A 12,728-nucleotide genomic window follows, 5' to 3' on the forward strand; every position below is an offset into this window, starting at 1 on the left:
CTCTGATTTGAGAGACTGGGAGGAAGTCATCAAGAAACGTTAGCTTAACCTTTTGAGAAAAGAAATCAATCTAACTTTTAACTTCACATAAGTGATAAAAATGTATATCCAATTGAAAACAGCTACGGCACTATCCCACTATAAAAAATGAATGAATATACCGTTACCTACTGGTCCAAACAGATTGCCAATCAATCCATTTGGTAGGGCCAAGGATTGAATTTTTAAGAGCGTGAACACGCTTGAGGCCATTATAAACAGCTCTTTGATTGACTCCTGGTTTTGATATGGGACGAACTGTTCCATCAACAAAGCCGAAACAGTTGTCCAAGGCGGCACCTCTGTCATGAATTGCTACAGAGTAAGTTTGCAGTAGGTTAGGAGACATAATGAGATGATTCCATTCGGTAATCCTGTGGCCACGAGCATTGTACATCCATTCAGTAACTTCGTTGCTAATCATGCTAAGCTCGGGTACTGATCGACCAAAAGTAGAAATCATATCAGACAACCTACATGGATAGCTAAAACGCTTTAGTATAACACAAAGTCCTTCTGTTGAATCACAAACGGTACCATTCGGGCATGTGAAGGTATCAGGCATCTGTAAAACATCCACCAATAATGAGATGTCATTCTTTTCAAATCTGAAGTCTGCCTTACACTGTGCGGGGTCTTTGTTTTCGAGGGAAAATTTTTCATAATCCCAGTGGCGAAACGGAAGGTTTTTGGGAGTGAATTCTTCATACAGCACCGCAAATTCTTCGTCATCTATTAGCTTTTCTTCCAGAGAAAGGAGCAAAGCTTCCTGTAAAGTCTTAAATGAGTTTTGAGTCATTCTTATAGGGAAAGGCAAAAAGCGTTTTCACTGTTTTCCAGACCATAACTATTAGTCCAAATGATCGCGTTGTTGATCTTAACTACATATTTCCCGCGCTTAGAACGCGGTGCTCGCCCCAGCCCCACCCTCGGTCCTCACGTTTTCCAGACCACCGCGTTCTCAGTTCTTAAAGTCCCTGGTATTTCTGAACACAGGTGACGGAGGTTTCCATAATCTCTGAACAGAGTGGATTTTTCGTGTTTTTCAAAAGCGTCGGCTCATCGTCTTCGCATCGACTAAAAGAAGTGGAGTTTTTCACGTGCAAGGTCGTGACACTAGTTGATCTCCTTTTGAAGTCTTTTATTTTCAGTTTTATTAGCAGAGACGTTTGGACGCAAGGAGACGATTCGAATATGCCAAGTTTGCTCAAGATAATGTTCAAGATAACAAACCGTAACACAGTTCCTCAGACATCAAATTTACTCCTTAAAAATTTCTCTTCAGGGCTTGACCCTTTACATGCTAACATCAGTATGCATACTCTCCTTACTGTTCTGTATGTAATCCCTAAGGTGCTGACAAAGAGAATTTGTTTAAAAATCAAGAGCTTCTTATTTGGTGATCATTTTCTTTATTCTCGTGATCCTAATGTTTGATTCAAGGAGTAATATTGCAGAGAGAAATTAGACGCTGGTCGCTCTTAGAAGTCAAATGGTTTGAACCTCTTGTTTGTGTCGTTTGCATTTGGCTGATTCTTAGTAAAATGGAAATTATGATTTTTTTTTCTACCCGTAATAATTATCCTTACTAAGTTTAAAAAAAAGTAGTGGCTTTTATGAGGTCATGTAAACGTAGTTCCTAAGTTTTTACTTTTTCTCCTCAGCCCGATGGCAAGTCTGTTTTACTTGGAACACAAATAGGCGAGTTGAAGGAATACAACTTAATAACTGGACAGGTACAAAACTCAATTTACACCTTTTGATTTCAAGTCAAACGCCAAATTTTTCTTGAAATAGCTATATGTGTATGAATTAGTCGTTGATTGTGACAAGTTAAGTTGTCAATTGTATCATACCTATTCCTTCTTTTTTTTTTTTGGTTCTTTTTTGGATTTAAACCGTTCAGTGTATGATTTTCATGTTCATTTTTATTTTACGTATTTATTTTTAAAAAATGATCTTTTGCAGGAAGAGGCGACTTATCTCTGTAGCGCAGACAGAGCAATTTCCATGTGCCAATGTTCAAAAGTAAGAGTACAACATGGAAGTTTCCCTCCTCATATAGTTAAAAATACCTTTCTTTCTACTTCGAACAGGTCGAAAGTTTCATTAATGTTTTTCACGTTTTTTGGGGGGCGCACCCACCCCTCCCTTCCCCAACAGTCAAATGGTAACAAGTTATGTTCGATGTTCGATTTCGTTCCACATCCACACAAATAATAATAATAATAATAATAATTTATTTACTTCTATAGCGCCCTTTAACATTTGAATGATCAAAGGCGCTTTACAATTAGTGTCTCCCACCCATCCCACCCCAGGGGAGGACATCCACCACACAGTAATCTCGTGCGTGGGAAATTAACGTCTCCTACCCTGCAGGAGACGGGGCCTACGGTTTTACGTCCTATCCGAGAAGACGAAGCAATGTGAGTGAAGCGTCTTGCTTAAGGACACAACGTCATGCCCCAGCCAGGACTTGAACCCGGGCCGTCGGACCCAGAGTCCAGCACACTGACCACTGGACTACTCACGCCTCACAAACAAGGCAGCTCCTCTATTGCTTTTAAATTACTTAACGTTCGGTCAAATTCAGTCTTCTTGTTAACTGTTTAGTTTCCATATCTTTCACTGAAACCAATCAACCCTCTTTATTCATCAGTTTTGCAGCGCGTTTCGCAACGTTATGAACCTTTCTAAGGCTTATGTGACCCTTTCAGGTTGTGTTCACGAATTCATTTATCACTGAAATTGTCTTTCTGTACTTCATTCTTCAATTTTTAGGACCGCGAACTTTTATTGACGTCATCTTCGTCTGCTTTGCCTCCCTGTGCTCTTTGGTCATTTGGAGATGTTTTCGAAATGAAGTAAGTCTTTGAACTTGAAAACCTGTTTGATTGGTACCACTAGTGCATCTGATAGGCACGTCCTTGTTTGTGTCTCTGCTTGGTTTATTTGTATCTCACCTTTAACAAACTACAATGTTTGTCGCAGAAACATAAAACAGACACATACTTTACTATGTTTTACCATTAATTTTTATTGATTTGAGGATCGCTGAAATACAAAAAAAAGTTTTACATTGTTCTTTCAGAGCTACAACTTTTACAGAAGACACTTAGACAAACTAATTTCATAAATTACAGGAGACGAGCAATGACTCCAACTTAATTCACCTGCGGCAATCAACGCTCAAGATAAAACAAGAAAAATGGGAAATAATTTAGGTGTATATCATGGCTCGTATCCTATAATCGGATTGGTGTTAATGACACGGTGACAGTTGGCGAGCTGTAATGTTTCGTCGTTACATTCATCTCTCTATTTGATAAAAAGTGCTATTTACTTTATAATTTTATTTGTTTCTCTTTGGCTCAGACATCCATTTAGCGAGGACACTTGGGTAAAGTTTAGTAATTTATCAGAAGACAGAATTATTTGCACACACGACGCTACTGCGCATGTGAGTTTAAGACATGTGATGCATTTTCAATTCCAAATACATCGCGAGTAGCCTCAGTTTGACAAATTGTCGCTGTTCATTTAGGACATTTACAAAAGGAAAATAGATCAAAGAAATTGCTAGTGCGTGAACACGGGACAGCAAGGATGATAGAATCGCTAATTTCGCCCAAGTTTGTGTGAGATCGTTTTTTGTCTCGAATACACGGACTTTCAAGAGGAATTTTTTGCCCAGACTTCATGGCCAAGATCAGCTCTCTGCGCCTCAGTTTACTTGTTCTGGGGCCTCTTGGCTGTGTTTGATAATTTTTTGATTTGTTATTTTGATATGCTTCACAAATAACTTTGGTTTTTCTTTCACGTCACTCAGTTGAAATGCGTCTTTTGAAACATTAGTCAAACTTTAAGGCGCCGAACTCGAGATTTATTTGTTTTTTATTTAATTCGGGTTTTTTTTTCTTTTTTTGTCGTTTATTGCTTGTGGTGCTTCTGTGCCAAAACCCCCTTTTTCTTTCTCGATAACAACTAGCATTAGAATGCAGTTAGAGTGTGATGATATTATTCACTAGATTATATTCAACCATCAGATTTACAACACTGCGACAGGTCAGCGGGTACTAACTCTGCACAATTCCAACAACACTAACAACTACTCAAAGAGCCTCGCCTCCTTTAATCCCACGGACGACCTGGTACTAAACGACGGTGTATTATGGGATGTCAAAGGCAAACGGGTTATACACAAGTTTGACAAGTTTGACAAGTTTGACAAGTTTAACAACTTTGTCAGCGGCGTTTTTCATCCCTCCGGGCTGGAGATTATCATCAATTCAGAGATTGTATCCTTTTTTTCGTTTTTAAAGAACGAGCCAATGCTATACTGTAAAGCCGTGAGTCCAGATTCACGAAAATAAGGGAACACAACGTCGGCCTTTCACGGATCTCGAAAAATCACTCTACCTCCTTCTTCTTACTTTGACAGTGAATTGGGAGAGAGATAGATATCAAGGACTATTATTTCATAAGAAAACTTTATTGTTTCCTCATCTTGAGCGTTTTCATGAAGCAATATACAGTCATCTCACTGATCCACGGAGTATAAACTTATGTCTGAATATCCTTGGTGATTTGCTGGCCAATTTACATCATCAACCTAGTCGATAAAACCAAACTATCTTATTTGCCCGCCCTCACAACTGACGAAGCACTACTGTTTCTTGTGACACTAACCCCTTAGAATGTCCAAAGCAACTCATCTCAAATAAACCGTGTGCCTTTTGCTTTGCCAATAATCCTTGACGCTAAAAACAGTGGCTTCTTCGCTCTTTCCATTTACTGGACACATGTCCTTCACTAGATCAATGTCACGTGATCTTCAATAACAGTGGTGACGTCATGTATGGGGGTAATTTCATGTTTACTTGTTTACACACTTCTCAAATTTGTTGATACTTTATTAATTTTTCACGAAGGAAACCAGACCCAACATTGAGGTTTTAGTGCGTCCAAGTCGTGAGCTTTTAGTTGCGATCTTTATGTCATCTCGATATTCAAATTCAAATTGAGAGCACAGAATACTCACCCGGGATTATGGTTCCATAGGTTTTTAGCAGTTTATAGACATCCAAAATTGCGTAAGGAAATTTTTCAACTTTTCATCAATTATTTAGCAACTTTTGCGGTGTTTGGAAAAGTGAAAGAGCTCTAGCTCTTTTATTCCACTCACAACCCTAAAACTTCCGGCTCCAGTCTTTCGAAGGTTGGATAGCGCTATCCATTAGATAAAACTCTATCCGTCGGATAGCGTTATCCGCCTTTTACATAACTGGGCCCTCAGGGAAAAGTCCCTCAGAGCCTCTGATGTCTCAAAAAAAATGAAAAAAAAAAATGAATTCTGGACTGAAGGGAGCGGTATTTGTTCTTCCGTATTTTATAGTAAAACATCTTTCGGATCCTTTGGAAATACCGCTAGCTTCCAGGCTCCTTGGACAGTACGAGACCTCGTTCAGGACTTTTGACGCAACAGGTTATCAACCAATAGGTGAGCAGGAGGGCTTGCTACAAATTTTAATAGAAATTTTGTTTGGCGCTCGTTATCAGTTAATTTGAAACATCTTGACGTTTACCAAATGAGTGAGAAAATGATGTTGGAAATTTCAATTGCTTTCAAACAGCTACAATCGACGTTAAGAAGACAATATTTGATTTGTGTACCGATATAACAGACAGCTTTGTAGCCGTTATTGAGGTAAGCTTAAAAATCGGAAACCTCTGCCTTGTTTTGTTTTCCTCCCTTCCATCCTTCTTCTTTCATTCCCATCCTCTTCCTCTCCCGCTCCTGCTTAACTTCCTCTCTTCTCTTTTTTTCTCCCTCTTCTCCGACACTTCTTCAGAGGTAAGAGGATTCTTGTGATTTCTATGAAACATTAAATTCAATTTATCTTGATCGTAAGACCTGAGCCGATTGGTGCGGTTTAGCTCTACTTGTCAATCACTAGCCAAACTGCTTCATGATTATCTTGCGGGAAAAACAAAAGAGGGTGAACTTTTTCGAAGGCGTAGTTGACAATTCCGATTTCATTCACGAGGAAGCTGCCTAGAAAAACCGAATTTTTTTAGAGCAGGAAGCGGCTGTAGACAGATTGAGGGAATCTCTCAAGTGTTCATCAGAACATGGAGTGTCTCGCGCATTACGAGGGTAGCAAAAAGTCTTAATTTCCACACTGGTCACTGGAAAAGATCTGCTGGCAGTGTTACCCACTGGTTTTGTTAGGAAAAGCTTTCTATTTCAGATGCTGGTTAGCTTTAAAACTAATTATAAAACAAACCTTCGAGTGCAGAAGTGTGTCTGCTTCAAAGTACCGTTTACGATCAAATGGAAGAAACATCGTCAAAGTGATGAACGGAAGCTACACTCAAAGAACATAAGATGCAGCGAATTTCAGCTCATATCTGTGTCCTCGGAAAAGGTTATGTCGAAGCCATTTGTCTCTGCGCTGAAAAAAAACTGCCTCACAGTTTCACTCATCCGCTCTACGCTTTTTTTTTTCTTTTTTTTTTCTTTTTCTTGTGGTTACGGTTACTTGCTCAATTCCAAGAATGCGGCGAGGCACTATTAGTCATGGGGTGTTTCGCTTTTTAACAGCCTCTTCGAGCAAGCGTCTTTTCGCCTTTCACTGCCCCCTCCTTCTACTTTCCAATCAAACTCTAAGTTAAACATGGCCGGTGAAATAATCGATCGCGAACTTCTTAACGTTAACTCGCCCTAATATAACGCCTGCACTGCAAGCTCAGGAGCCAGCAGTAATCCCAGCTACCCCATGCCACGACAACTGGGAGAAACTTTGGCAATGCGAACCATCTGACTGGCTTTACTTGTCATTTGATGATTGCATAAGTTTCAAACTATCATCGTAAAGATCTTGTCATCATGTCATAACAGTTCACGTGAATTATTGCATATCATAAATTCGGTAACGTTCTTTTTTAGAATCAGGCCAGCACCGACGAAAGCGTTTGCCGGGTGTACGAAGTCGGGCGGCTGCGTAGGGCTGATGACGAGGACGAGCAGGTATGAGAATCTTAAGGACTTTCACATCAATATCCGTAGGAACGGACCAATCAAAGAGAAGTGAAACCGCCATCTTGGAGGCGGATTCGGTTATGTAATTGGTTCATGCCTTATTTGCATACAAAATCCTGCACTTTGTTAGGTTGTGGACTATAGCGCCCCCTGGCACTAAAGCAGAGATGAACTTTAAATTACTTTTGGAACATACTTCAAAAACACGTCACTTAGTGCAACACGTGTTTGATGTAGGTCAATAAAATAACGACTCCATGCCTTTTTTCTCTTAGGAATCCGACGAAGGTGGCGAGGAAGATGACGATGTCGATGACGATGATGATGAAAATGATGACGATGACGATGACGATGATGATGATGACAACGAAATTGAAATCACGATATCTGGCGATGATGATTCAGATGATGACAGTGATATCGCAATTTTTTGAAGCGCGGCTTTTAAGTTTCCATCTTTCAGTTGTTAATTCAACTCAACAATGAGTACGTAATTCTGCTATGTTTTTATCTTTGAAAAATGTACTTGTATCACACAATTTGGGAATGATAGTTTAAGCTTGGAGTTGAGCTTCTTGACGGTGGAGTTTTTTTATCTAAAATTCTATGTAGCAGAAAGTAGAAGTCATCATCGAAAAAATTACACCCATGTTACTGATTATCAAAGAAATAGGAAGGATAGAATGGTTTGTTATTCCTCTTGTAATGCAAACAAGCCAGCAAAGGACTACTCGCCACAGAGTTACCACTTGTCGATATCTTAACCTTGGTGAAACAGCTAAAAGTCTGTCTGTACTTATCGCAGTCAGTGTGAGGACAGAGACGCCACAGAAAATAACCCCCAAGGTTCGGTTGATGAGCAAGCCATGGTAACAAATTGCAGAGTGTCTTGGGAAATTATGTAAGGGAGATGAAACGGCTGGAAACTGAGTCCAACAGTGATATCAGTGCATGCAAGATTACTGAACAAACATTTTGATGGTTGATGAAGGGAAGAAATCTTGTAGAGAGGGAAAAGAATGAGACCATTTCCCACAATGGCTGCAATGGAAATTATAAGATCAATGACGAAACAAGCATAATAAGACTTCGATCATATACGCCCATGAAGCAACGAAATTGATTAATTCTTGTTTGGTTTGTATTTTCCGTTAGGTTCTCCATGTTATTTTATAGCAGTTACCACTCTTTCATTGCTAAAGGCGTTGAGAACTCTCCTCTTGAACACCACACTGAACATCCAAAGAACGAATCTAGTTTCCGAAATGAGCAGGTGGTGATGTTTAAGTGTCTCTAGCCATCCATGTAAGACTTTCAACTGCAGAAGGGGGGTTTTCTATATTCAAGAAAAACAGAGTTGAAGGGTTTTCGGTCAATACCATTTGTTTTCTTTACCTGCGGTGATTTTCCAATATTTCGTTTTGCTTATTTCTTCATTTTTACTTCAAAAGAAGCATGGAGGTAATTGTTTCTTTTCAGCTGGCTATTTGCGGTGGTAACACTTTTTTTCCGCACACCACACCCAACTCCTTTCAAAGCAAATTTAATTAATTTTAAAGTTGTGTTTTTTCTTTTAAACTTAAACCTTAATCGAATTCATTCAGAGGAAAAAGTAATATCGAGCTAAGATTTTCACGAATATTTTTTAGCCTTGCACTTATGTTTTTCGCCAAGTTAAAGAGTACCTCTACTCCCTAACATATCCTGACGTGCCGGCAAATTGGCTCTGGCTAATGAATTCTGAATTTAGGGAACACTCGTGGCAAAATAATTAATTTTTCAGAGAAGTGAGAATTGCAGTAAAGAAGACAATCAGAGCGTTTTGTTGTTGTTTGTAGCTCAATGATGTCTATTTATGAGAATTCACCACGATGTTCCTTAACATAAGTATATTATGCAAATTTTTTCATCTAAAAAGCACTTGCTTATCATAAAAGAACCACAAATATGTTACCTTAAAAACAAAACTTTTGTGGCCGTTGTGGTATCTCTGGTTACTTCCGTGTTTTGCTACGTAAAGATCTACCTGAGATTACAGCGGTACCAGGCTGAAGTAGAAGACAACCCTGGCGAAGGACGGTCAAATGCAGGAGAAGATATAGGAGCAGGAAAAGATGAAGCAGGCGCAATAACGGGGACAAGAACAGCCACAGAAGAAGGAGCAGGAGTAAAAGGTACAGGGAGGGGAAGAGTACGTGCATGGACAGCAAAAGGTTCATCAAAACAAAGATTAAACGGAAGAGTTCAACTAAACATCAAACAATATCAGAAAACAGTTTCCAGCATATTTTGGGTGCAGTTGGCTTTAGTGGCATGCTACACCCCTTTTATAATTCTGTCGATATTGAGACATACAGTACTTAGTGGATCAGCAATTCATGCTCTGTGGCTCTTTACGAAAACTTTAGTTTATCTGAGCTCATCTCTGAATCCCTTTCTTTACTGTTGGAAAATCACAGAAGTGAGAAAGGCAGGAAAGGACACAGCCAGGGCGTTTTGTTGTTGTTCGTGATTCGAGGTCGCCTGTACTTATTTGGAAAAACTTCCGTGTCCTTAAAGAAATAATTTCTTGCGAATTTTTATATTTAACAAATAGAGAAGCCTTGACTGTGCTCTGTTCTGTTGTAAAGCACGCAGGAAGCGGCTAGAGCACGAAAGAAGTGTAGGGAAAAACACGAGACGTACTCGAGTGTTTCTCCCTACTTCTTGAGCGCTCTAGCCGCTTCCTAACTGTTTTACAACAGAACAGAGCACAGTCAAGGTTTCTCTATTTGTTTTATAATAAAGAATCCGTTAAATTCCCCAAGAATTACTTTCAATTTTCAAAACAAATCTTATTTCCAAAGCGAATAACAGTGTCGTCAGCATGCTCTATACTCTCATAAAGCACGCTACAATAAGCCAATCAAAATTCCTGTTAGAATGGTTCAAATAATCTGATTGGCTGTACAAGACTAAAGCTGTCAAAAATGTCAAACCATCAAAGTTCAAAAACCATCAAATTTCATATTCTGCAATAGTTTAGAAACTAAAATAGTTCGGCACGTCGAATTTAACACTTTTACCTGAAGTTTTTTAGTTTCTAATACAGGATCTGAAAGTGAAATGTTCAGTGAAATTCGGCCCAATCGTAGCTCACAAAAATATGCAAGTTATTTCACATGACAAGTAGAAAACAAACTGTTCAAGGCGAGTGTATTATGAATGAACAACAGCCGAATTCACTAAGACAAAAAGATCGCTCGGAATGACAGCGCCGTAAAACTCGGTTGCAGTGACTGATCTGGCCTTCCACTCAACGCATCGGAAAGGTAATCAGGGCAAGCTCTTAATTTTCACTCGAGGGGTAGTCGATTTAGTTCCTGAGGCTTGCTCCACTGCGATGACCGAAGATCGCCATGATTAGCTAGCCGCGATAGACCTTAAGTCGCTCTGACACCATCATGATTTGTAGGAATTTTAACAGTTATGCCAGGTTATATTTTTCATAATTCCTGTTTTTTTCTATTTGAATTCGAAACTTTATATACTATACAAGTGTTAGCTGTATTTGATTTTTATTACCGTACGTAAACTCGCAATCTAACTGAGCGTAAAAACCGTTAAAAAAACTCGGACTGTCTATCTTGTTTTATCTATGAGGATTTTTGTCTCTGCTCACGCTACAATAACGTAAATTACTGCGCCTGGCATTTTTGCAAACCTTTGTTCGCTTGTTCCGAAATTTCACTTTTATTAACGAAAGAAAAGCTAGAAAGAAGTCCCGGAAAAGGTCGGATATAGTACGATTTGGCAGATGGCGTGACAGCTTTAGCTCAGTTCTATGCTCTATACTCTCATAGAGCACGCTCTTTCAACCAATGACAGTACGTGTTATATCCGAGCTTTTTTATAATAATCAATAAGGAATCATTGAATGCTGACAAGCAATTGCACTTACAGAGTCGAAAACTCTATTGCAATATGAGGAGGAATACAAATTTCCTTTTTCTTTTTCATGTTCTCTTTACAGGAAGGAGAATAAGAAGAATAGGAAGACATAACATCAATTACACCTTTTGCTGTTCATTTACGCAAAATGTACATTCATTTACGTCAACAGTTGAAACTATACGGCAAATATACATTCATTAGCACTTCAATGAAATTCATGAACGCGAACGAACTTTCAATAACGCTATTTACATATGTATTAACATTCAATAGCATCAACGGATGAACAATTGCACCTTTGGACAATCAAACATAAAAAATATACTTTCAATCTCGCGTAATGATTAATCATTAACATCAATGGAAAATCAATTGCATAGTATGACAATCAATTGCGTATTAGAGACATTCAATAATACAATTTGCATAGAGACGTACATTCAATTGCACCTTCATACAATCGTTTATTCAAAATGGTCAATCATTAACGTAAACTGACAAACATTGGTGTTTTTCGAATAAACAATAGGATGAAAAAAATATTCATTAGTGTCATTCATCGTAGTTACATGTATTTTATAATAATGAACAAAAATACAAGAGTATGTACATTATCATTTAAATTTTATGTTCCTTTTTGCGCAATATTTTGCTGAAGCAGATATAAAATGAAGAACATTTTACATGTTCAGTACACAGTACGCTGTATGAACAAGTGGACAGAAATAACCGGAGAAAATCATGCCACCAAGAAACAGAATCCTACTTAAACAGCGTCAAAGAATTATTCAAGCCTTCGAAGATGTGAATGAAGATTATTTGACGGTTGCTGCTACTATCGGAGTGAACCGTTCAACTGCAAGAAGTATCGTTGCACGATACTTGCGAGGAGGAAGGATCGCGGAGAGACCACGAGGAGGAGCAAATCATGTTCGAGTAGATGATGAAATGAGGAATTGCCTGAATGACATTTTGAACGAAAATTGCCTGCTGACACTAGCACAGATAAATTAAGAATCGAGACAGCGTCTTCCAAGAAAACCAACAATCCATGACCGCACAGTAGCAAGAACACTTGAAGGTATATTGTATCGTGTGAAATTGGCAAAGCCACTCCCAGTTGAACGAAACCGCCCTGATGTCCTGCAAAAAAGAGTCGACTATGCTAACTGGTTCATGCGCCATGCTGTAGTGAATCATAGTATTTTCGCAGACGAGCGTGGGTACAATATTTGGACGGCAAGAAGTCACGGACGAGCAAGGATGGGAGAAAGGGCATATCGACAAGTATGTGGTCAGCGAGGGAGAAATGTTACTGTAGCACTGGCAATTTCACCCACCTATGGACTCGTTTTTCACTCGGCATTTCTCGGTGGAATGAATGGACAAAGATTTAATGATTTTCTGTCACAGACGAGGCTAAATCTCGACCCAAATGAACATGTGATTTTCATTTATGACGGTGCACCAGCCCACAACAATCCTGCCATTCCTGGTCCTAATTCTGAGCTTAAAAAGCTACCACCATACAGCCCGTTTCTTAACATTGTAGAGCAAGCAATAAGTGCCTTAAAAGCAGCCATAAAAGCGGACATAAGCCGTCCAGAGCAGCAAGAACAGATGAACAACAGAGCAGAGGCAAGACGACAAGGAATCGCGTTAGGCAACTTCCGCACTCAATTGCTACTTCAGGCCCTGCAGAGAAACATAG

The 12,728-nt window shown here is 39.1% G+C and overlaps 2 pseudogenes across 1 annotated transcript in view; both read left to right on the forward strand.

Annotated features, from left to right (window-relative positions):
* Nucleotides 1-8,366, forward strand: part of LOC149046258 (DDB1- and CUL4-associated factor 1-like) — a 27,174-nt pseudogene extending 18,808 nt beyond the window's left edge. Inside the window, exons 18-27 of the transcript XR_016186507.1 lie at nucleotides 1,704-1,775; nucleotides 2,008-2,067; nucleotides 2,824-2,906; nucleotides 3,418-3,502; nucleotides 4,089-4,340; nucleotides 4,813-4,906; nucleotides 5,438-5,542; nucleotides 5,676-5,749; nucleotides 6,992-7,072; nucleotides 7,360-8,366. The product of XR_016186507.1 is annotated as a DDB1- and CUL4-associated factor 1-like (transcript). The remainder of the gene's footprint in view (nucleotides 1-1,703; nucleotides 1,776-2,007; nucleotides 2,068-2,823; nucleotides 2,907-3,417; nucleotides 3,503-4,088; nucleotides 4,341-4,812; nucleotides 4,907-5,437; nucleotides 5,543-5,675; nucleotides 5,750-6,991; nucleotides 7,073-7,359) is intronic.
* A 3,318-nt stretch (nucleotides 8,367-11,684) lies between these two features.
* LOC149046259 (uncharacterized) lies at nucleotides 11,685-12,728 on the forward strand (annotated as a pseudogene).

This window comes from Pocillopora damicornis, chromosome 5 (genome assembly GCF_964200805.1).
Source record: "Pocillopora damicornis chromosome 5, jaPocDami1.2, whole genome shotgun sequence".
NCBI classification, from domain to species: domain Eukaryota; kingdom Metazoa; phylum Cnidaria; class Anthozoa; order Scleractinia; family Pocilloporidae; genus Pocillopora; species Pocillopora damicornis.